At 36.6% G+C, this 24,028-nt stretch overlaps 1 protein-coding gene and 1 pseudogene across 1 annotated transcript in view; both read right to left on the bottom strand.

The window, feature by feature from the left end:
* The window catches only part of ERC1 (ELKS/RAB6-interacting/CAST family member 1), a 480,046-nt gene that overhangs the window by 415,809 nt on the left and 40,209 nt on the right, over positions 1-24,028 (bottom strand). The window lies entirely within an intron of this gene.
* LOC112472269 lies at positions 4,901-6,317 on the bottom strand (annotated as a pseudogene).

Below are 24,028 nucleotides of genomic sequence, written 5' to 3'. Positions count from 1 at the left end.
TTCAGAAACTGTGAAGTCACTGTTTGACACTTAGAAAAAGACTGTAATAGATCTTTGAAATCAAAATCCCAAGTTGGCATGACCAGCTATGGCAATTACTCTAAAAAACATCAGCTAAAATGGAACACAGTGAAAGTAGCAAACTCCAAAGGACACACATACAGTCTATAAAGGATGTTCTTATATTATGAATTAGCTCATATATGATCATGGTAAATAGAGAACTAGCATTGCATTAAAGCTGTGTTGGTTCATAAGCAACTTTTCCTAGGCAAAGGAACAACAAAGGCAGTAATAGAATTACAGCCTTCAGGAGGAAAGGAAAATATCATCTTGGCTGCTGCATAAAAAGGAATCCTTCCAACTCTACTTTAGGAAAATTAAAAATGAACACCTGCAGCAGGGATCCAAGAAGAACACACCTTCCTTCCCTAAGCATCTGCCTTCTGCAAGCACTCCTGGCTCTCCGTTTAAGGTAGGTTGCACTTCCTCTTGCACTCAGAGATCTATATCCATCTGCATTGTTTCGGCACTGCAAGTAAGCACTTATATTCAATTATTTTTATGAGTTTTCAATATCTGCTAGAGCAGGCGCCAGCCACAATGACTTGCCATCCTAGGGCTATCCAGGTTATCTCCTGAGGTACCACTTATTATTGCTGTTAACTGTTCTTGTTACAAAGTTGCATATATTTTGATTAGTCTCCCCGCAACTCTAACTTTGCTATAGTGAAATCTTATAGACCCCAATGGTCTCCATACGATAGAAGAACATGCACTTTTGACACCAGTGACTTTTCAAGCTGACTTGTTAAAAAATCAGTTGTAAAATCAACTTAGAGGCTGACAAACAACATTTTTTTCAGTAAACCAATAAAATTTAAAATATCTAGTAAATCTCCCATATAGAGAACAAATATTTTATTGTGAAATTTGTTTTGATTATTTTGGCATATATGATGTTATTTCTATAATAAGTTATGAATTAAAAAGTACTTAGTTTATACCAAATTAAAATGTATATTGCCAAAATAATTCCAAATATTAGATGTCACTAAATGGCTTAAAAAGAAATATTTATGCTAACTACTAAATGTTATTAAAATTTTTCATACAAATGATCACCAATTTTTGAAGTCAAAGTGCTACTAAAAGAAGCAAATATTATATCCACATAATATTCTCAAAAGACTAGTCATGCCTAAAACATCCATATCTGACAAACCCCCCAAAGTATATTTAACCAAGATTTAGAACTGGGTACAAAAGAAAAAGAAAATAGATATCGAAAAGAAAATTCCTTAACAAGTTTTAAAAAATAACTAAAATACCACTACTTTCAAACAAATAATCCACTTAAATTATTTCATACAACACAGATATATTTTTGTTATAATTTTAAGTGTAATTCCCATGGTCTATTTTAAATCAAGAATATCAAACTTTAAATACATAAGGTTGCAAATACACACACATTTTCTATGGCAAAAAAAAAAAAAACCACATCTTTTCAACTACAATATTGAAAACTGGAAATAAAACAATTAAAGAAAAATAAAACAGAATTAAAGAAAAGCACAAATCCATAATTAGATGCTTCAAGCTGGCAATTTCCAAAGTATCAAACTCAAACAACAAATCTAAGTTTACGGCTTAAATGCTCTACATATAACCAGAGAAAGGTAAGTAACAAGAGTGCTCCCTACTGGTTTCTTTCACTAGATTTCAAGAGCTCACTCCTAATTTGATTGATAAACTAAGTTGAAAGTGATTTAAAGTCAGTATTTTACACAGCAAAGACTTTTTTAAATGCACTAATATAATTCTTTGTTTTTCCTGATCTTAATATTATCTTTTTTAAAATTTATTTATTTAAATTAATTTCAAGTATACAGTACATTGGTTAGATATCTATACAGTTTCTAAAATGATTCCCCCATTTGCTGCCTCCCTCCCCTGGCCCTCCTAATACTATCTTGTAATGCTGTCCTAAGGATTAGAAGCAATAAATGTGAAGCAGCCAGCCTGTAAATACTCAAAAATGACAGTTAAAGTCATCATTTTTGTAGTAAATATGTTTTATTAATGGCTGTCCATAAATAACAAAAAAAATAAATAATTTACTAAGGTAAAATCCATATAAGATAAAATTAACCATTTTACTTTTTTATTATAGTTGGCATATAGTATTTTATTAATTTCATGTGTACAATATGGTGATTCAACATTTATATATCTCATGATGTGTTCACAACACTAAGTTTAGTAACCATCTGTCACTGTGCAAAGTTATCACACTACTATTGACTATTTCCCTTCACCTTTTTCACTCATCTCTTCACATCTGTCCCCTCTGCCCCTCTGTCAACCATCAGCTTGTTCTTTTGTTAGAGTCTTTTTATTTTCTTTTGTTTGTTCATTTGTTTTGATTACTTTCTTAAATCCCATGATTTAAATGAAATCATGCATTGTCTTTCTTGGTCTGAATTATTTCACTTAGCATAATACCGTCTATGTTGTTGCAAATGGCAAGACTTCACTCTTTTTATTGATGAGTAATATTCTGTTGTATATATGTATCACTTCTTTATCCATTCATCTACCGAAGAAACTCGAGGTAGCTTCCATAACACTGCAATCTCACATAGTGTTTTCATTTTCTTTGGATAAACACCGTAAGTGGAATCACTGGGTCATGTGGTAGTTCTATTTTTAGTTTTCTGAGGAATCTCCATACTGTTTTCCATAGTGGCTGCACTAATTTACACTCCCACCAAGAGTGCACAAGGGATTCCTTTTCTCCACATTCTTGACAAGACACATTATTTGCAGACTTTTTGATAATAGCCATTCTGACTGGTGTCAGGTGGTATCTCACTGTGGTTTTTATTTCAATTTCCCTGATAATCCATTATGTTGAACATCTTTTCATATGTCTTTTGGCCATCTGCATATCCTCTTTGGAGAAATGTCTCTTTATGTCTTCTACTCATTTTTATCAGATTGTTTATTATTTTTATCAGATTTTTTTTTTGGCTATTGAGTTATATAAGTTCTATACATATTTTGGATATCAACCCCTTACTGGATATATCATTTATGAATATATTCTCCCATTCAATAGGCTGTCTTTCTGTTTTGTTGATGGTTTCCTTCTCTGTACAGAAGCTTTTTAGTTTAATGAAGTCCCATTTGTTTATATCTTGCTTTTGATTCCCTTGCTAGAGGGGATATAACCATAAGACTAATGTCAAATGGTTTGCTATGTTTTCTTCTAGTTTTATAGTTTCAAGCCTTACATTTAAGTCTCTAATCCATTTTGAGTTTCTTTTTTTATATATGGTTTAAGAATGGTCCGGTTTTATTTTTGCATTTATCTGTCCAGTTTTCCCAACATCAACTTGTTGAGATTCTCATTTCTCCATTGTATATTCTTGCCTCCTTTGTCATAGATTAACTGACCATATAAACAAAAGTTTATTTCTGGGCTCTCTATTCTGTTCCATTGGTCTATGTGTCTGTTTTTGTGCCAGTATCATATTGTTTTATTATAGCTTTGTAGTATAGTTTGAAATCAGGAAGTATAATACGTCCAATTTTGTTCTTTTTTCACAAGACTGCTTTGGCTATTCAAGGTCTTTTGTGGTTCCATGTAAGTTTTAGCATTATTTGTTCTAGTTCTGTGGAAAATGCTAATGGTATATAGATAGGGATTGCATTCAATCTATAGATTGCTTTGTGTACTATGGCCATTTTAACAATATTAATACTTCCAATCTATGAGCATAGTATATGCTTCCACTTAATTGTGGTCTCTTCAATTTCTTTCAATGTCTTATAGTTTTCAGAGTACAGGTCTTTTACCTCCTTAGTTACATTTATTCCTAAGTATTTTATTCTTTTTAATTCAATTGTAAATGGGATTATTTTATTAACTTCTCCTTTTTATTATTATTATTATTTATGCCTACAGCACCTGGTCTTGCTAGGTGTCCTCCTGCGCTCTTCCAATTCTCCTTCACTCAGTGCACTGCCAGAAGGACTCCAATTACCTGAATCCTTTCCAGTTGTTTTCTTAGGTGATTTGTGTTTTGATTCCAATCTTTGTCTAGTTTTATCTTTTCCACTTTCGTTTTTTTTTTTATCCTTCTCTCACTTAGCATCTTACTCTAGAAAATCAGATTTATGTCTCCTCTTCTTGCTTTTTTTTTTTTTACTTCTCATAACTTCTCTCAGCACTAGAAGAATGTTCTGATGCAGAATTAGAGTCTGATCAGTCTTTTATTTTTGAATGGCTGTTCTCAGCATCTGAATCTGACCCCAATAGAGAGTGGAAATGCTTCCTATGATGTTTTTAGATTTTTTAGAATGTTTCCTGTTCTTTGAATGATGATGTTGATATTCATGCTCAAACATGTGCAAAAAGTCTTTAAATATTCATTTTCCTTCAGATTCTAGAGTTATATCCTCAAATGCTCTTACAAATCTCTCCCAGATATCTTCCCAGACACCATCAATTCCATTGGAGTAGCTTGTTTCAACATACCCTTAAATGCAGATTCTTTTCATTTCATCTTCTGAGCCTCCTCTCTCTCTCTTTTCTACTCACAGGCTTCTGCTTTTTCTAGTAAACTATTAAAAGCCAACTTAAGATTTCCAGCATCTAATGTGTTTGTTCTTTTAGTTGAACTGATTATTGCCAGTCTTCAAAAGTAGTATTTACTTCAATTACAAATCTTTTATCCTTTAGAATGTCTTTTATTATTTTCTTCTTCTCATCATGATAACATGCTTTAAGATCCTTAACATAAAACTTGAAAAGGTCAAGTGCAGTTGATTCCAGCTGACCAAGCATACTGGTGAATCTAATATCAGAACTAATTGCTGGATATAATTCCATCCGAGATGACATAAAATGCAGTTGTCCCTGTTCATGCAGCTCATCTAAAAAATATCTGAAAAGATTCTGTTTTTACACTGTCATCTCCTTTCTCATGATTTTCAAGAAAACACTGAAAGGATTCCTTAGCCTCTTTGTATTTCAATCTTGTTTCTTTTTCTTCTTTCTCTGTCTGGACTTTAAATTTTTTAGCATTTAAGGCCTGTCTTTTTTTTTTCCCCCTCAATTTTGCTAAAGCATTGTATCATGGATCATTATTGATCATTTTCATAGCTTGCTCCCATGAAGCATTAGATGGCACCCACTTTTCTTTCCATAATTCTTTAAATGCTTGCCTTGCTTCCTCCTTTGTATTCCAAGTATATGGTATTTTTGCTGGTTGGCTTTCCTCCTCTTCTTTACTGATAGAAAAATCAGCTACAGTTGCCTGCTTAGATGTTTCTTCTCCAGCATTACTGGACACTTCAACTCTTCCATCCTGAACAGCACAGATACTAGTAACGTGTGCTTGTTCTTCTGTTGCAATTGTTACTGTGTTTTCATTATCTGCAACAACAGCAACAATATGAGTAACTTCGGGTACAGGAATAACTGTAACAGTTCCACCAACAGTATTAGAAGCACAGATGAAAGCACTGGCATTGGCTGCATGCAGCAACAGTGGCTGCTGCAAAAACAGCAGCTGCTGCTTCTGCAACAGCCATGGTGCTCGCTGTGGTCAGAATTCTTTTGTAGGAACTGGGGCTGTTGATGCTGAAGTGCAATCTTCTTGCTTACTGCTTTCTTCAGCTTTGATCATTGCATGCGGGTTTGATTTTGTAATAAGACTTCCAGCAACAAAGGTATTCTGGTATCCTTCAAGATCCTCAAGTTCTTTAGGTTTGGTCCAGAGGGATTCTTTTGTTTGAGAATTATAATAGTAAGGCTTTCCAGAGTCAGATTTGTGCTCCTTCCAGAGGCATTTAGATAAAAGTTGCTCAGCAGGTATTTTAAGATCACCTGGTTTCTCCCAAGTAGACTGTTTTCAGTACTGTAGTAATATGCTTCTAACGGGTGATTTATGGTCACTCCACATTGATTTTGAGCCAGATGATGTACTTTCTGCTATATATGTATTCCTTTCTCCTGGCAGTAAGGCAGGCAGATTGCAGGAAAGCATGAGGTATTATATGTCCATCATTCCGGGCATCTATCCTATTGGTGGCCTTCCTTTTGACGGCATCATTTGTGGCATCATCCCATCAGTTACAGAAGGCATTTTCACTTTCTGACCCTTAAGGTGCACTCCGACTGGGGCATAACGCATGTCAGGATGTGCTATCATGAGGTCTCTACATTCAGCTCCTGTCCCCAGCCTCAGTGTCTGGCTCATACTGCTTGACCAGTGGCCACTGCTGCGGCTAGAGAACACGCACTAGGGCCTGGGTTCACTCTTCTTTTCTTGATGAGTCTGAGTAGAGGTTTGTCAATTTTGTTTATCCTGTCAACAAATTTTATTTATCCTGGAGTCATTAATCTTTTTTTTTCTTTTTTTTTTTTTTTTAGTTTTTACTTCATTTATTTACACTCTGATCTTTATTATTTCCTCCCTTCTACTTATTTTAGGTTTTGTTCATTCGTCTTTTTCTAGTTCCTTTAGATGGTAAGTTAAATTACTTGAGAATTTTCCTGTTTCTTGACATAGGCTTGTATAGCTATGAACTTATCCCCTTACACTGCTTTTGCTGCATCCCATACATTTTGGAAAGTTGTATTTTCATTTATCCCAAGGTAGTTTTTGATTTCCTCTTTGATCCATTGGTTGTTTAGTTCATGTCTTTTTAAACACCCTGTATCTGTGTTTTTCCAGTTTCTTCCCATTGTTGATTTCTAGTTTCATGCCACTGTGGTTGTAAAAAATGCTTAATATAATTTCAATCTTCTTGAATTTATTGAGGCTTGTTTTGTGGCCTAATATGTGGTCTATCGTGAAAAAATGTTCCACAGGCACTTGAGAAAAATGTATATTCTGCAGTTTGGGGATGAAATGTTCTATTAATATCTGTTAAGTCAATCTGGTCTAATGTGATATTTAAGGCTTTTTTTTAAAATTTTCTGTCTGGACAATCTATTGAGGTAAGTGAAATATTGAAGTCCCCAACTATTATTGTATTTTTCCATAATTATTTGTTTTATATACATAGGTTCTCCTGTGTTGGGTAGATATTTATAATTGTTATATCTTCTTCTTGAATTGACCCCTTTATTTTGCAATATCCTTGTCTCTTTTTACATTCGTTTTGAAGTCTATTTTGTCTGATCTGAGTATCACTATCCTAGTTTTCTTTTCCTTTTTACTTGCATGAAATATATTTTTCCATTCCTCCATGTGTGTCTTTCAATCTAAAGTGAGTTTCTTGTAGGCAGCATATAGATGGGTCTTTTTTTTATCCATTCAGCCACCCTATGTCTTTTCATTAGAGCATTTAGTCCGTTTAAAGTATTTATTGATAGGTATGTGCTTACGGCCATTTGTTCATTGTTTTTTGGTTGTTTTTATTATTCTCTGTTCCTTTCTTCTTCCTCTTATCTCTTCCTTTTAGATTTGCTGGTTTTCTTAGTGTTTTGGTTGGGTTCCTTTCTACTTTTTGTGTATTTTTTCTAAGTTTTTGGTTTGTGGTTACGATGGGGTTCATATAGATCTATCTCTATTTACAGCAGTCTATTTTAAGCTGATAGGCATTTAAGTTCTAGTACATTCTAAAAGCACTACATTTTTATACGCCCCTCCATACTGTTTTTGACACCGTGTTTTATATCTTTTATTTTTATGTATCCCCTACTTATTACAGTTATAGTTGACTTGACTATTTTTGTTTTTTTTTTAACCTTCATATTAGCTTTTTATGTGGTTAAGGGATCGTGTTTATGATGTTTGCCTTCGCTGGTGAGACTTTTTTCTATCCTATATTTTCTTATTTCTGATTATGCCCTTTTCTTTTTTATATAAAGAGATCGTTTAACAATTCTTTTAAAGCCAGATTAGTGGTGGTGAATTCCTTTAGTTTTTGCTTGTCTGGAAAACTCTTTATCTCTACTTCAAATCTGAAGGCTAACCTTGATGGATATAGTATTCTAGGCTGTAATTTCCTTTCTTCCAGTACTTTAAATATTTCCTGCCATTCCCTTCTGGCCTGCAAAGGTGCTGTTGAGAAATCAGCTGATTCCCTAATGGGGTTTCCCTTGTATGTGATTTATTTCCTTTTTGCTCACTTCAAGATTCACTTAATATTTGCCATTTTAATTACGATATGCCTTAATGTGGGCCTCTCTGGTTTCATCTCGTTTGGGAACTCTCTGTGCTTCTTGGACCTAAATGTTTTTTTTCTTTCTCAGATTAGAAAAGTTATAAGCTATTATTTCTTCAAATATACTTTCTTCCCCTTTCTCTCCGTGTTCTCCTTCTAGAATCCCTATCGTGTGAATGTTAGAGTGTATGATGTTGTCCCAGAGTTTCCTTTATACTATATTCATCTTAAAATATTTTTTTCATTTTGCTGTTCTGATTTGGTGATTTCCACTACTGTGTTTTCCAGGTTGCTAATCCATTCTTCTGTATTACCTAATCTGTTGTCAATTTCTTCTGATGTAATTTTCTTTTCTTATTGTATTCATCTTAGCTCTTCATTATGTTTTTATATTTTCTAACTTTGTTGAAATGCTTTCTCAGTTCCTTATGTTTGCTGAGCATCCTTATAACCATTTCTTTGAATTCTTTATCAAGCAAATTACTTATCTCCATCTGATGAGAGTTTTTATCTGGGGTTTTTTCATGTTCCTTCATTTGGGCCATATTCTTCTGTCTCCCATTTTGTTTGACTTTCTGTGTTTGTTCCTATGAGTATGATGAAATAGATATCTCTCCCAATCCTGAAAATGTGGCTCCATGTAGACTGTATGCTGGAAGGTTTGGGTAGGTCAGTGATAGTCAGGGCTAAGCATATGTGGTACCTGGTCCACCACTCAACAACAAGGAGTGAGTTCTAGACAGGGCAATCTGGTACACACGTACTTTACAGCTCTCTATAATTCTGACTGTTCATGGCCAGAACAGAGTTGGGGCAGGGCAGCCTCATGTGTGCACTCTTTCTTGCCCTTCTGATCCAGGAAGGGCTGCCCAGTGTGCACACGAAGCACTATGTTGCTTTAACTGTCTGTTGCCTGAGCCAGTTCTGCGCCGGATTGTCCTGATCATTGCTGTGCCCTAGTAGTTTTGTACTTTCTTCATACAAGGCAGTCCCTGTGCATACATCACAGCACTTTGCTAGTCCCACCCTTTCTCTGGGCAAGACAGCCCCACATGTCACACAGCATCAACTCACTATCTCATTTTCTCTGGACAAGTCAGCCCTACATGTGGGTATTGCAGTGCTTTGCTAGTTCCACACTCTCTCTTGGCAGATAAGCCCCATACACACACACACACACATCCCACCATACCCACCGGGTCAATCTCCAGAAAGAGGGGCCATGAGTACCTGTGCCATGGCTCCCTCCTGTTCCTGCTGGAGCTAGCTCCAGAAGGGGTGGGTGGCAAAGTGCTACAGCAGTCCTGCATATCAGCCAGAGTACTGGGATAGAGCACCCACCTGATATCCAAGTAGAGGTGAAAACAATGGTACTTGCCGGTTCCTCCAGCACTGGAGTGTTCTTTCAATTCCCAGAGAACTCTTGCGGTTCCCTAACCACCTCTATGAGGTCTTTCTCTTATTTGTTGTGTAGAAGCTATTCAATTGGCCCTTGGTTGCCTCTTAGGGGAAACTGCCCTAAATATAAGTATACATTTGATGTGTTTTGGGAAGGAGACAAGCCCCACGTCCTCCTATGCTGCCATCCTGAACTGAAATTTAACCAGTGAACAATTCAGTGTCATTTAGTACATTCACAAGGTTGTGCAACCACCACCTTTATCTAGTTCCAAAATAGCTCCACTACTCCAAAGTAAATTTCTTACCCATCAAGCAGTTTCTCTCCACAGCCCCTGACAACCACTAACTAGTTTTCTATCTCTGTAGATTTACCTATTGTAGATATTTCATACTGGTGGAATCATACAGTGTGACCTTTTGCATCTGGCTTCTTTGACTTAATGTTTTGGAGGTAATACTCACATCATAGTATGTCTAAATAATATTCTGTTTCATGTACATACCACATGAATGGTTATCCATTCATCTATTTATGAACGTGTGGACTATTTCCACCTTTTGGTTACTGTGGATTATGCTGCTATAGTTTGAGAATTGGTTCTCACTTTTTGGGGGGTATATATCCAAGAATAAAATTGCAGGGTCATATGGTAATTCCATATTTAACTTTTTAAGGAACTGCCAAACTGTTCTCCACAGTGGCTGAACCATTTTACATTCTCATTAGCCATGTGCAAAGGTTCCAACTTCCCTCCACCCTTGCCAACGTTTGTTATTTCCTTCTTTCCCCCCACCCCCCACTATTCTAGCCATCCTAATGGGTCTGAAGCAGTACCTCACTGTGGCTTTGATTTGCATTTCCTTAATGACTAATAATGCTGAACATCTTCTCATGTAGCTGTGCTCATAATCTTTTAGTATTCTTCCTACATGTGAAGAAATGACTTTGTTTTAAGTCCTGCTTCCCCAGTATAGGAGTGAAAACCCAAATTCCTCCATTCCCTTGTAGCTAGACCTAGCATGTGATCCAGACTCTAACAATAGCACATATGCAAAAAAGATTGACATGGAATCAAATAACAAGAGAAAAGAGGCTCTATTTCCATTTTTACTAGAGCAGATGGTGACAGATGGATGAATCCAGCTCTGGGAGACAAGAATAGCAGTAGTTTCCCAGTGATTACAAGGTCAATTCTTGGCTCTTAAGTGACATCAAAGTATTAACTGAAGTATTTCCTCTAGGGTTCCGTGAAGTAATGGCAATAGTGGAGGTTTCCATATCAATATAGTGTAGAACACTGTAGAAACTAAGACTCACACCTCATTCTCCAGCCCTACCAGCAATTCTCTGAGCTATAAAATATCCACTTGGTAACTTCCTTTTCTATTATGTCATTATTCTAGAAGAAGCACTAGATTTATTTTACCTAGCTCCAAACTGAACACTTAGAATGAATGTCAAGTAATTACACAGAAGCAGGTCTAGTTGAACCTAAGAAAACTTCCTAACATTTTTATGTCTACTGAATATTTTTAATTGAAATAAATTACCTTAAAACAGAGTAAACAACCAGTGATTGCAAATATAATGTTGCTATTACATCTGTCAGGGATACTGTGAAGAAGGTAGATGGAGAGTTGAACAAGATGGCCTTTAGGTGCCCTGGTTGACCTGCAGGGCTTCTGCAGCACTCTCCCAGCTACGTTTTTCTCCTCTGTATTTCTACCATATATCCTGTACAACTTAAAGATAAAACCACCTATGTTGTCCATTAAACTTAACTCAAATATTTACTAATTTATTAACTACTAACTCTAGTTTTTGTCATGTAACAATTCATAGGAACATTCAGACTAAACCTTATTCTTTATTATCTTTTACTTTACTATATAAGAAATGTATGTCCATTATAAGAAAAAAAAATACAGATAAACAGAGAAGAAAAAAATCCATAATCCTACTCATCTGAGAAAAAAACAGTGAAAATATATTGGTGGTTATCCTTCAAAACATTTTTTCCTATGTTGAAATTCACCTATAAAAAAAGATTATCATAAAAATAGAATAGCTAACATGTAATTAGTGCTAACCACATGCCAGTCCCTATTCTAAATGCTCTCTATATTTTAACTCATATAATCTTCCCATCCATTACGATGCACTATTATTTTTATTTTACAAATAAGGAAACCAAAACACAGAGAAAAAAGTAACTTGCCCTAGGTCACTTGGAAATTAAGTGGCAGAACCACCTAGCAGTCTGACCCCATAATTTGCACTGTAACATTATGTTAAAATGACTGCTTCCAAAAGATTGATCATAGTATACACACTAAATATATAACATTCCCCTAATATATTATATTATTCCATTTCACTAATTATTTAAATCATGAAATTGTGGGAAATATACTCATTTTAAGATATACTGGTTTTTTAAAATCTACACATAAAATACCAAATTTAAAGAAATCCTTAATGTTAAATTATATTCCACTTATATTAACAAGTTGCACCTCAGTGAGAAAATAGCTTACTCTTATGATCCTGAAGCTACTCTAGGCCAAAACACTCTAGAATTCTGCCCTTTCAAAAATTAATCTTTACAAAACTCTCCTGCTATATACATTTCATGATAACATGGTTTTAAACTCCTCGGATGCATGTGTTTCTTTCTCCCCTTCTCCCCTTTTCTTTAAAGGAAAACAAAAAACAAAAAACCTCAAAACACCCAGCATACTACAGGGCATTCACAGTAGGCACTCAATAAATATTTAATAGACTGGTTAGACAATGCTATATTGAAATAGAGAATACGCAGAAACAAAGGTCCTTTCTCTTATCAGGAAACCACATGGATAGCCAAAAAGAATTCTACCCCTATAATACATACTGACATATCGCAAGAAAAACAGCTAACATTGCCACCACCTTTGCCTAAATGCTGAACTCTGACTGTACCTGTCTAAGGTCAAGTAAATACACAAACAGGCAAGGTACAAACTAAGTGAATTTCTTTTTTAAAAAGGGATGGGGCAAGAATCTTAGTGACACACAAATGATAGGCAAAAACAAATGTTGTAAAGGGCTGGTAACATGCAGTTCCTAACAAACTCCAAATACTCTGTGATGTTCATCACACTACACAATGTGTCCAGGTCTTGGAAAATCATTTGGCCTTAGAGCAGCCCTCTACAAAGAAGGAAATCAGTTAATGATTGACCTTAGATTTCAAAATTTGGCTAATCCTAATGAATTTAAGAACTGTGACAGTTCAAACTTTGAATATGGGGGGGGGGTTAATAATTTCTTTTTCATTTTTAAATTACAGTTGGCATAAAATATTATGTTAGATTCAGATATACAACATGGTGATTAGACATTTATATAACCTATGAAGTGATCACTCCAATAAATCTAGTAGCTATCTGACACCATACATAGTTATTATAATACTATTGACTATTCTCTTCATGCTATACTTTATGTCCCCATGGCTATTTTATAACTACCAATTTGTACTTCTTAATCTCTTCCCCTTTTTCAACAACCCCTATCAACTCCCTTCCCACTGGCAACCATCAAAATGTTCTCTGTATAAGCTGTTCATTTTTTTCTTTAGATTCCACATGTAAGTACAATCATATGGCATTTGTCTTTGTCTGACTTACTCCACTCAGTACAATGCCCTCTAAGTCCATTCATGTTGTTAAGATGGCAAGATTTCATTCTTTTTATGGCTGAGTAATATTCCAATGTATATATTTGCTACCTCTTCTTTATCCATTCATCCACTGATGGACACCCAGGTTGCCTCCATATCTTGGCTATTATAAATAATGCTGCAATGGACATATAGATTTACATGTCCCCTCAAAGAAGTGTTTTGGGTTTGGATAACTACCCAAAAATGGGATTACTGGGCCCTTCTTTGTCTCTTGATATAGCCTTTGATTTAAAGTCTCTATTTTGTCTGATTATAGGTACTGCTACCCTAAGTTTTGTTTCCATTTTCATGAAATATCTTTCAATCCCTTTACTTTCAGTCTGTGTGTCTTTCGACCTGAAGTGAGTCTTGGAGACAGTATAGGTAAGGGTCTTGTTTTCTTCCTTCAGCTACCATATCTTTTTATTGGAGCATTTAATTCACTTGCATTTAAAGTAACTGTTGATAGATATGTAGTTATTGCCACTTTATTATATATACTTTTGGTGTTTCTTCTTCTTCCTCTTCCTCTTCCTCCTCCTCTTCCTCTTCTTCTTCTTCTTAAAGAAGTCCCTCCAACATTATTTATAATGCGGGTTTGGTGGTGATAAACTCTTTTAGCTTCTTCTTGTCTGGGAAGCTCTTTATCTGTTCTTTGATTCTAAATGATAGCTTTGCTGGGTAGAGTAATCTTGTTTGTAGGTCCTTGCTTTTTAACACTTTGAATATTTGGTGCCAATTCCTTCTGGCCTGCAAAGTTTCTGATGAGAAATCAGATGACAGTCTTATGGGAACTTCCTTATAAGTAACTTTTAGGTAAATGCTTTTCTCTTGCTGCTTTAAGATTGTCTTTAACCTTTGCAATTTTAATTATGATGTGTCTTGCTGTGGGCCTCTTTGGGTTTATCTTGTTTGGGACTCTGCACTTTTGGGGCTTGTATATTTCTTTTGCCCAGTTAGAGAAGTTTTCTGTCATTTCTTCAAATAGGTTTTCAATTCCTTGTTCTCTCTCTTCTCCTTCTGGTACTCCTATGATGCAAATGATGCAAATGTTGGTATGCCTGATGTTGTCCTAGAGGCCCCTTAAATTACTTTCATTTTTGGGGTTGGAGGGATTCTTTTTTATTGTTGCTGTAATGATTGGGTATTTTCTGCTGCCTTATCTTCTAAATCGCTGATTTGCTGCTCTGCTTCATGTAATCTATTGCTGATTTCCTCTAATGTAGTCTTCATTTGTCACTGTATTCTTATTTTTACCCAGTTCTTTGCTCTCTATATCCATTTTTATGTTTTCCATCTCTTTGTTAAAGTTCTCACTAAGTTCATCTATTCTTCCCCTAAGTTCACTGAGCATCCTTATAACCAATGTTTTAAACTCTGCACAAGATTGCTTTTCTCCATTTTGTTTAGTTCTTTCTCTAGAGCTTTGTTCTTTCATTTGGGACATGTTTCTTTGTCTCCCCATTCTGACAGCCTCCCTGCATTTATTTCTATGTATTAGGTAAGGCTGCTATGTCTCTTGCTCTTAGTAGAGTGGCCTTATGTAGTAGGTAGCCTGTGGGGCCCAGTGACACAGTCTCCCTGTGTGTGCCCTCCTGTTATAGTTGAGACTTGACTGCTATTTGTACATCAATGGAAGGGACCAATCCTCGGGCTGACTGGCTGTGAGGACTGGCCAGTGAAGGGCTGACCCTATGGAAAAGGATTCGCTTTAGCAGGGCTCTGGTACCTACCCAGTCTGCCCTTTGGAAGTGTCATGCTCAGACACAGCCCTCAGTGGTGCTCTGGTTCCTCTGAAGCTGGCCTCTGGGTGTGCCAGCCCTGGAGCCTCCTGGGAGAGGCCCTGCAACAGGCCAGGTTCAGCTGCAGCCTGTGCCCTACTTGGGGCCACCTGGCAAGTCACCAAACTGCAGATGGCCACCACCTACGCTGAGTTTGGAGGCATCTCTAGGCCAAGTCGCAAACTAAGGTAGGCGGCCACTAATGCCAAGCTTGGAGCTGTTCAGCAAGAGGTACGGGGGATGCCAAGACCAGATGCTCCTTCTTTGAATTTTGTGAATCTTTGAGAGATTTTAGGAAAGTCTGCAGCTTAAGCCAGTTCTATGGAAAAGCCATGGTAAGCGGATTGGGTGGGCCCACAGTTGGGCGGGGGGGAAGGGAGGGGAGTCTCAGAGAATCACCAGGGCAGGGAGACGAGTGTTAGCCAGGTTGATGGAAACAGATGTGGCAGCCACCTACATCTGCACTCCAAGATAGGGGAGGGCTCAACAAAGAAACAATGGATCTGCCAGCACTTCTGTCTGGGAGAAAGTTGCCCGTCCGACCCTCAACCTGAAGCCAGACAACTCAGTGCCTCTACGTATGTTCCTGGCACCTTTCAATCTGCTCCTCCAGCGCTGGAGCAGAGCAAGTGATTCCATCAGCAAGTAAGGCATGGGCCCTTTAAAAGGAACGTTTGCAACTCCAGCAGCCCTCCATCTCACTCAGCAACAATCTCTACTGGTCTCCACAGTCAGAAGTTACGGGGACTTCTCTTTCTAGTACTAGAATTCTGGACTGGAGAGTGAGGTGTCAGGCCAGAACTCCTTGCTCCTCCAGGGGAACCTCTGCAGCCGAGACATCCCTCCAGATTCTCAACTGCCACATGCAGGTGTGGGACCAGCCTGATCCATGTCTCCACCCCTCTTACCAGTGTTGAGCTGGACTCCTCTGCATGTCCCAGGTGTAGGATTTCTGTTCAGCTAGACTCCAGGAGACTCCCAAGGATGGCTATTCTGTAGCTTGGTTGTAATTCTGATGTGGTTGTGAAAGGAGGCAAGCACAGCTTTTACCTACTCCGCCATCTTGACTGGAAGCCTCTGAATATGTGTTTTTTATAGCATACAACATTTAAAATAATTTCCTCTTTGTGAATTTTCAGATCCTTATCCATGAATATGGGGAATTTAAAAATAATAACCTATATATTTTTTATGAATCTAGAAAACCAGTATACTACAGATAACATAGCTAGTATGCTTTGACACACTGGTCCTAATTGCAAACAAGTTGTTTTAGAACTGAACAAATTATAAATTCCTATGATTTCACAACACTGTCAAACTTTATATGTATCACTGAATTCCTATGATTTCACAACACTGTCAAACTTTTATACAACCATACAACCATAGCAGCTTACCCTCCCAGGTTTCCAGACACACAAATAAATTCAGTTTATCAATTCTGTGAACTATTCAAATAAATTATTTAAATAGAAAAACAGGATAAAATGACAGCACCAGATTTCATTTTTAAAAATATATAATACTTTTTAATGTTTTTCTTAGATTGAGCATATAATCTAGATTATACTTTTTCCTGTCCTTATTTCACTTTGTTACCTAAAAGATTGATCAAACAATAGAGCATAGTTGCCTCTTCAAGATTATAGTAATTTAATCTAAAGAGCACTGATCTCAAGCCCAGAAAGTTTCCATATTTTACTCCTTGTATTCAAAAGTGTAAATTTAAATACAGCAGCCTATTATGACCAAAAGGGTAATATTAATTCATAATGAATATTTTTCCACAAATCAACAATTGCTAATTCTAGGTGATGAATACATGGGTTTGGGTTTGTTTTATTATTTTTAAAGTGTCCTGGATCTATGAAGAATAAAATCTAGTCTAATGTCCAAGGTTCTAGCTTAGTTGACTAGATCAGTGTTTCTTCAAGTGTGATGCCTGTACAGCAGTATAAGCATCACCTGGGAAATAATTAGAAAATACAAATTCTTAGGCCCACCCCAGGCCTACTCAATCAGAAACTCTGAGGGTAGTGTCCACCAATTTGTGTTATAACAAACCCTCTAAGTAATTATGATACATACTTAAATTTGAGGACCATCTGACTAGATAGAAGATCTTACCATTCAATAAGAACTGAAAAACAAGAGAAGCAGGCTGCACCAGAGGAGACGATTAGGATAAATAAAAAGTCTTGGTGTTTTACCAATTCACCTTCTTTTCTCTCCTTCCTGCCATACCCATAGGTGGTCATTTTCTTCCTTATTTCTAATTCCATCCAGATAAATTCATTTAGCATTCATGAATTTATGCTATTTACATTATACTTTTTTTTAATCCCTAAATTCTCAGCCCAAAATACACATTTTGATTTCCTGGGAGAATGTTTTTAAAATACTGATGCCCAGGTCCTATAAAATACCAATAAAATCAGATTTTCTGGGAGTGGGGACTGGCTAAAGTAACTTTTAAAAGCTCCCCATGTAATTCTAGTGTGCAACCAGAAGTGAAAAATACACAGTCCAAATGAAAGTTCTTGTCTCTACCAGTCTATATTTGTCTATATTTCCAAGTATGATGCAAAAACTACTTGTATCATAATCACAATAGGCATATTTCTCAAAATGACAGTCAAGATAATCTTCAGTGATACATATATATATGACTTTTTTGTAAACAGCTATTTACTTTTACAGGTTTTTTTTTATTGCAAGTGATATGTTTTCTATGTATGGCAGTGAGAGTTTCATTTTAAAATATTGTTTTTTAAAAATAAGTCAATTAAAAAAAAAAACCACTAAATAAAAAATAGTACAAAGGATAAGGCAAAGACTGGAAAGATCTCAGACAAACAAAAAAGTTTGGTTACCTTTGACTCTGAGCCCTATACTCCAGCAGTCCTAAACCAGAAACTACAGAAGTGAGGTCCAGAAATTTACATCTTTAACAAATATTCACAGATGATTCTTATTCACTAAAGCTTGAGAAATCCTCTAATAAGAGGTATGTGAGCCTTTTGCCAAAAGGCAGAGAACAAGCTTGAATGTAAAAGGGAACCCCCACATTCCATTCATTTCACTACCACCACTTAACTGATCTCACAGAAGGATGACCCCCCCACTACACCTGCTCAGTGAGGAAGAACTGCAGTTTTTGCTTCGAGACTTAGATCCCATCCTGACTTCCCATTCCATCTCTTTATTGAAAATCTCCCAGAAGCCAGAGCTCATTCTAATTTTGCTCTCTTCTTTTCACCTCTCTCATCCTCAACAACAGCCCTATACCTTGAGTATTCCCACTCCAATATGACCACCTCCTGTTCCATGCTCATTCATATTTCCAGCTATTTTGTGAAGCTAATTCTTTTAAAATGTCACAAATGAATCATCCCCAGGTTGTATTTGTACTCTCAAATTCCAATGATATTCTCTATCCATTCAAATTGAAAACTTTTTCGATGTTCATATATTATGACATGATTATAAACCACCTCACTAGACAGAGTATTGAAGATTTCACTTCACATACCAACTTTTATCCACTAGTAGTAGCCGGCAGTTCTCAACCTCGACTGCACATTTGCATTACCTGGGGAACTTTTAAAAATCCCCAATTGTTTTTGGAGTCTCTGTGATATAAATCTATTTCATAATTATAGTCATTATACTCAGTAAAATTAGATCTTCAACATTTTGTACAGACTGCAGTCTAATATACTATAAATCTTTGAGTATGTGAAATTCAGACATAAAAATCTATTCCATAATAAATATGCCACCAAAAAGTTTACTACATCAAGTGAAAATATATTCTTTAAAAGGTAATAAATTCACTTTACTTTCGGTATGACAAAATAATGCTTAAATTTAGAAAGTTACAATTCTAATGAACACTTGGCAAAGAGAGTCACAGTTGTATCCTCTTCCTGCCATAAATGCCAGTAGCAAGTACATCCAATTTCAAGTTCCTTTGGAGCCAATGAGTGGGCAGAAGACAATCATAGCCAAAATGGGGAACACATGATATTCATTCTTTGAAAAAAAATCAGCACTGAATTACAACCAGGAGGGGAAGCCATCTGTCACAAGAAAAAAAAGATGGCAGTAGCTATCAAGGACTATAACATGCCACCTAAACCTGAGCACAGTCAAGTTTTAGATTTTAATTCCAGCTAACTCTTGCAATAAGCAACAGTTTTCAAAATTATCAGTGCCAAATTATGAATGGAATGGGTAAGACAAAAAAAAAAAAAAACCTACCAACACTGTAACTCTATCACACTATTAGGAAGAACAGCACAGCAATTAGAAAGTATACACGTGTAAAAATTCAGAAACAAGTCAACACTTCAACAAATTCAATTCCTTCTAGTACAGAAAGCATAGGCACTTTTATCTGCATTTTATTTCTAGCTTATGAATTGCCTAGAATGAAAAAAAAGCAACTTCCCAAATATGAAGGTAAAAGTGAACCACAAGTTAAAAAAAAAAAAAACCTTTACTACTGCCCTATCCCCTTTACCTTACCCACCTCCAACCACCTTAACCAACCTCCAACCACTGCAGTCTGCTCTTTGGGATTCCACCTCTAAAAAGGTAAAATCATTGTAATGTAGGGAAGAAGCAAGAGAACTAAAATGTTAAATCAAGCTATATTCAGAGACTGCAATACCTGATCAGCCCTAGAGCCAGACCAAGAGGAAACCAGCAGAACAATGGAATATTTCTGCTGAATTTGCTAACAAACTATTTCCGGACTCTGTGAAGGGAAAACAGAGTCTTTAAGTCTTTCTCTACATAAAATAAAATCATTCGTTCCCTAAGGCTAAAACCATGGGGAAGCTATGGATCAAAGCCTGGGAACTGCCAACAAGCCTTTCACAGGAGTATTCTTAACTTTTCACACTACATACTCTTATCCTTTCACACTGTATGACCATACCATGAAAGGAAAATGAATAAACAAAGTCTTTAAACTGCAATTCACAAAAACTAAGAATGAAATATAAAGTGAATATGCCAAACACTCGGGTCCCTCTCAAGTGTCTTTTTCTCAGTCTCTCCCACTGTCTTTTGCTCTACAGTCTCTGTCCTTCTGAGTCTCTCTCAGGTGCTCTCACTCTCTGCCTCTGAGAAGACACCATACTCTATGGAGCATTACTCCTTCTCTAATAAACTTTGACTCTAACTCTGGTGTGCATTTGAATTCTTTCTTGCACTCAAAGAACCCTCTCTTGGAGCAGGAAATTTGGGGGAATTTACTCTGTCTTGCATCAACTGGACAATTAAATAGATTTGAAAACAGAATCTTAAGTGTCAGTCCTATCTTCTGCATGGGCTTAAATCCATTAAAATCAGTTTCAGACACAGTAGGTTTCTAGGCTTCAGAGGAACACAAAACTAATTAAACATTAGTTACCATCCTTTTTAAATCACAAAATACAGTTGATGTTTAATTCAAACAAAGTGTAGCCACCAGACCTCAATTTATTTAAATCAGCATTTTATACTGTCATTAGAATGTATAAAAGCTGTTTTCAAACACAATATATTATTTATGAAATTAAAATTGGTCACACTAATTCTAGTTTAGTAACTTACTTGCTAATATTCCTCCCTTTATTCAAGTGTAACCTTACTTTCTCGCCTCAGTCTTCTCTAAAAAAAAAAAAAGTAATTTCCTCTAGAATAAATTCATCTAAATATTCAACTGTTAGGTAGAGTTAAACAGATATGAGCAATGGGAAAAAAAAGGAGTGAAGGCCCAGCCGAGGGACTGCCCAAAGACCTCCCAAAGAAACATCTGTTTTGTAGTTAAAAATCATTCCTGCATCCTGCGAGACAAAGGAATGGAGGGCCATAAGCATATAGCTAATTTAATCCAGCCACAGATGAATGTGCAGTAAGGACTACTCTGATCCTCTCTTCATCTCAGCCTTGTTATACCATCATTATAATATCACACCTATGCCCAGAAGTTCATAAATCTAATAACAGACTGAATTCTGGGTAACTGCATGCACAGTAAGCAAGGAGTTATATAACAGCCAATTGTCAATCAAAATAACCTCACATACCAATTATCTAGAAATCGCTTTGTAACCCACAATTGTGGCCCTAACATATACAGACCTCCCCACCTCCACAAGGTTACAGCCCTCTTCGCTGTAATCTACACCTCACCTGGAGTGTACTTTAATCATACCTTCCCTTTCCGCATGGTTGTAGCCTATTTAGGCATGACCCACTACTACCTCAAAACGTGCCTTCAGTAGATTTTACCTTTCCTAAATCTCATTGAGCTGTAATTCTTTCTGAATCAGGAACCCCACTGTTATCAAGGCAATGCCAGAGTTTAGACGACCCCAAGCGGTAACACAACTACTAACTGATTTTTTCTTTCAGATTTTCGCATACAAAGACATATTCTAAAAAAGAACAGCCATGAATTTTTTTTAATTAGAAGACTGTATACTTCAAAAATTATTTTTAAATTAAATCAATGACTTGAGAAATATACCTTATGTTCCTTAAGAATACTGAGATTGGATTAAACATGGCGGAGTGAGAGACGTCCCCAGATCTCTCCCTTTGAATCAATAAGCTGAACATCTAAAACCCAACAAAAACCACACAAGCTGCACACCAGCACATCTGATCATGGAATCTGCGCAAGACCTACCACAGGTCAGAACCCCAGGTGTCGGCGGTGGACTGAGAGAAATAAAGAAGCTGCCTCTCGAAGCCTCTGGAGTTCCCAGCAGAAGGAAGGGGAGGGGTGAAGGTGCAACGACTTCCCTGAACAGTCCTGCCTGGGAGTGCTGTGAGCTCCACCCAGACGGCAGTAGTGTCCAGTCATCAAGGCAGAAGGCAGAGAAACAGGGACAGCAGAAAAGTGGGGACAGCACAGAAACAACAGTTGATTTTTACCAGCCCTGGCTGCAAGACAGAGGCTGAGCTGCAGCTCCTGACTCCTAACCCAGAGGACTCCACCCCCACACCCTCTGAGACACCACACCGCGGAGCCGAAGGGGAACCTGAGCAAACGCTACCAAAACTGTCCCTAACACTGACAGGGGCTGAAATTGAGGGTAGCAAGCGTGATTAAACATCTAGAAGAAAAAATCAGACCTTGTTAAGACTTTATGTAAAGCAAAGAACCAAGAGGCTTAGACGCCACCTACTGGAAATAAAAAGGAAAACACCTTCTTTGCAACAGGCTAGGACCATAATAAATAGATTTAATGCAACCCCCATCAAAAGCCCATCAGCATTTTTTAAAGAAATAGAACAAAAACCATCAAATTTGTATGGAAGCACAAAAGACCCCAAATTGCCAAAGCTATTCGAAAAAAAAGAATGAGGTTGGAGGCATCACTCTGCCCGACTTCAAATTATACTACAAAGCGACAGTAATCAAAACAGCATGGCTTTGGCAGCAAAACAGACATACGAAAAAGTGGAACAGAATCGAGAGTCCAGAAGTAAACCCATATTTCTATGGGCAAATAATTTTTAGCAAAAAAGCCAAAAACATACAGTAGAGAAAGGAAAGCCTCTTCGATATATAGAAACCTGGGAAAACTGAAAAGCCACCTGGCAAAAGAATGAAACTAGACTGTTGTCTATCACTACACACCAAAATTAACTCAAAATGGATTAAGGACCTGAATATAAGGCCTGAAACAATAAAAAGCGCAGAAGAAAACATAGGAACTAAACTCAAGGACCTTGGACTTGAAGAGGATTTTATTAATTTGACCTCTGCACAGCAAAAGAAACTGTCAGCAAGTTAAGGAGACAACCATCAGAATGGGAAAATATATTTGCAAGCGAAGCCTCAGATAAGGGCCTAATATCCAAAGTATACAAAGAACTCATACAACTCAATAATAACAAAAAAAGACAAACGATCCAATCAAAAAATGGGCAGAAGACCTGAACAGACACTTTTCCCTAGAGGACATACAAATGGCCAACAAACATATAAAAAGATGCTCAACGTCACTAGCTATTAGAAAAGTGCAAATCAAAACCACAATGAGATAACATCCCACACCTGCTAGAATGACTATAATCAACAGGACAAGTAGTAAATGTTAGAGAGGATGTAAAGAAAAAGGAACCCACATACACTACTGGTGAGACTGCAAATTGGTACAGCCACTATGGAAAACAGTGTACAGGTTCCTCAAAAAACTAAGAATTGATCTACCATATGATCCAGCAATCCCTCTACTAGGTATTTACCCCAAAGACTTGAAAACCCATATCTGAAAAGATATTTGCACACTGATGTCACAGCAGCATTATTCACAGTGGCCGGGACATAGAAGCAACCGAAGTGTCCTGTGATAGATGATTGGCTAAAGAAGCTGTGGTACATATATACAATGGAATATTACTAAGCCATAAGAAGAGATGATATACTGCCATTTGCAACAACATGGATGAACCTTAAAATAATCATACTAAGCGAAATAAGCCAGACAGAAAAGGTTGAAAATCACATGATATCACTTATATGTGGGATATAAACCTAAAAGCAACAAATGAACAGACAAACAAACAGAGACTCATGGACATGGACAATGGACTATTGTTCAGAAGGGAGAGGGGAGAGGAGAGGGGGGAAAAAATAAAAAATAAAATGTTAAAAATAAATTAATTTTAAAAAATACTTACTGATGATAAACAACAAAATCAACTTAACCTTCTACCAAGTTAATGGTGCAATTTACTATTCTAATTATATCAAAATTAAGTTGATATAGTCCAGAAAAGACATTTGCTCAAGAGTTAAATAAGTAGGACATTAACAAGTAGATCACCTCAATCAACAAACCTCTTAGAAAAATAATCAAACAACAAAAAGAAATTTTCACATATCATGAATTAATGTGGACTTCTCCATGCAACTACTCAATGATAACATTTTGAGCAATA

This window comes from Pteropus alecto, unplaced genomic scaffold (assembly GCF_000325575.1).
Source record: "Pteropus alecto unplaced genomic scaffold, ASM32557v1 scaffold76, whole genome shotgun sequence".
Taxonomy (NCBI): domain Eukaryota; kingdom Metazoa; phylum Chordata; class Mammalia; order Chiroptera; family Pteropodidae; genus Pteropus; species Pteropus alecto.
Note: the sequence above shows the minus strand (reverse complement) of the source record. Positions and strands in the feature narration are given on the sequence as shown.